The 2,001-nt window shown below is 57.2% G+C and overlaps 1 protein-coding gene across 1 annotated transcript in view; it reads right to left on the bottom strand.

The window, feature by feature from the left end:
• Positions 1 to 39, bottom strand: part of LOC104532195 (band 4.1-like protein 1) — a gene marked incomplete at its 3' end in the record, with an annotated part of 7,226 nt that extends 7,187 nt beyond the window's left edge. Inside the window, exon 1 of the mRNA XM_010177332.1 lies at positions 1 to 39. This exon is cut by the window's left edge and continues 127 nt beyond it.
• Positions 40 to 2,001: the final 1,962 nt, after the last annotated feature.

Raw genomic sequence — 2,001 nt, 5'->3', positions numbered from 1 at the left:
GTTCTTCACCTCCGAACCAGGGCCCGTCTCCGTCGTCATGACCACTGCTCACCCTGTCCTGTCACCGCCACCCACAAGGAGAGACAGGAGGTGTCACCCGGGCGCATGGGGATGGAGGATGCTGGCTGGGCAGCTGCTGCCAGACACTGGCTCCCTGCCCACTCCCGCAGGTGGCTTTGCCAACGGTCGGTGGCAGCAGCACAGGGTGTCAGGATTTCGTACCCAGTTGACACCAGCCAGTGGTGTGGGGAGGGACCTGGTGACAAGGACCCACCACAGTCAGGACACGGGGCTCACACCCCATCCCCGCACTCACAGAGGGGAGTGGGGCTGCCCACAACCCCCTGCTCCCCCCAGCCTGGGGCCTTCAGTACCTTCACTCATGCTTTCTATGAGTGGAAGGGTTTATTCTGGGAGGAAAAACCAGGCTGTGAGTCAGGGTAAAGGCTGCACTGACACAGGAAATTGCAGACATGGAGAACTCCACACACTGCACCCAGCACAGCTGGTTTTTTCCCCTCTGGACTCCCCAGCAGCAGCAGGGTGCTGGGTTCCCATGCCCAGCGTGGCCGGACCCCGGGCAGAGGCAGGATGAAGCCCATCTCCAGCTCCAGCTGCCGGTCCCGTGCAAGATGCAAAACCAAACCCGTGCTTCCTGTCCCCAGCTGGGGACTCAGTAACATGTTTTTATCATCTTTACATTCTTGAAACCATTATGTAACTGCAGCGTGGGGCTGGTGGGGGCTCCTGGGATGGCCCATGTACACACATATCAACGAGCACCCCTTGTGACTGTCACCCACCCACCACTCAGGCTGCTCAGGCCCCACCAGCTCCCCATGGCTGGGCTCCCTGCGCCGTGTCCCACTGTGTGGGACCAGCTGGGATCACGGCCACCAGAGTGCCTGAGGGCTGCGGCTGGACGAGCTGGCTCAACTGGCAGCATCTGCCCAGGGTCACATCACCCACCTGGTCCAGAGAGCAGCCACACAAGCAGCCCTGAGTAACACCTGCAACACCAGAAAAACTGCACTTTTGGGGAGTGTAAAGCCCATACGGGATATTTCAGATCCCTGTTTCTGGACAGCCCACATGGCACGAGCAGGGAGCCGGCTTCTCCCTGAGCTGCCAAAGCCCAGGCTTTGCCCCAGCCCTGGCAGCACTAAAGCAGGGATGAGGTCCCAGTGCAGCTCCAGGCCATGGACCCAGCCACCCTGGGGCTGGAGGAGTTGGTTGGTGATATGACATCCCACCACAATCACCTCCTGTAAATCTCAATGACCTAAACACTGTTCTAGCAGGAATAGGAGAGCAAGAGCCTGGTCAGGACCACGACCTAAGGCAGACAGGGAAAGACCACCTTTAGACTCACAGATGGTTTGAGTTGGAAGAGACCTTCAAAGACCATCTAGTCCAACCCCCCTGCCATAGGCAAGACTTCTTTCACTAGATCAGGTTGCTCAAAGGCCCATCCAGCCTGATCTTGAACACTTACAGTGATGAGGCATCCACAGCTTCTTTGAATAACCTGGTCCACTGTCTCACCACCCTTGCTGTAAAACATTTCTTCCTTATGTCCAGTCTAACCCTGTTCTCTTTCAGTTTAAAACCATTGCCTCTTGTCTTGTCACTACAGTCCCTGCTAAACAGTCTTTCTCTGTCTTTCTTAAAGGCTCCTTCAAGCATTGGAAGATGCAGTAAGATTTCCCCTGAGCCTTCTCTTCTCCAGGCTGAACAACCCCAACTCTCTCAGCCTTTCTCCACAGCAGAGCTGTTTCATCCCCCTGATCATGTTTGTGGCCTCCTCTGGACCCACCCTAGCAGTTCACATCTGTCTTGTGTTGGTGGCCCCAGCACTGGAGGCAGCACTGCAGGGGGGGTCTCAGGAGAGCGGAGTAGAGGGGCAGAATTCCCTCCCTCGACCTGCTGCCCACGCTGCTCTGGATGCAGCCCAGGACACGGTTATTGGCCTCTGGGCTGTGAGCGCACGTTGCTGGCTCA

This window comes from Antrostomus carolinensis, unplaced genomic scaffold (genome assembly GCF_000700745.2).
Source record: "Antrostomus carolinensis isolate BGI_N321 unplaced genomic scaffold, ASM70074v2 scaffold14241, whole genome shotgun sequence".
Classification (NCBI taxonomy): Eukaryota; Metazoa; Chordata; class Aves; order Caprimulgiformes; family Caprimulgidae; genus Antrostomus; species Antrostomus carolinensis.
The sequence above is the reverse complement of the archived record's forward strand: the minus strand, read 5'-3'. Positions and strand labels throughout refer to the sequence as shown.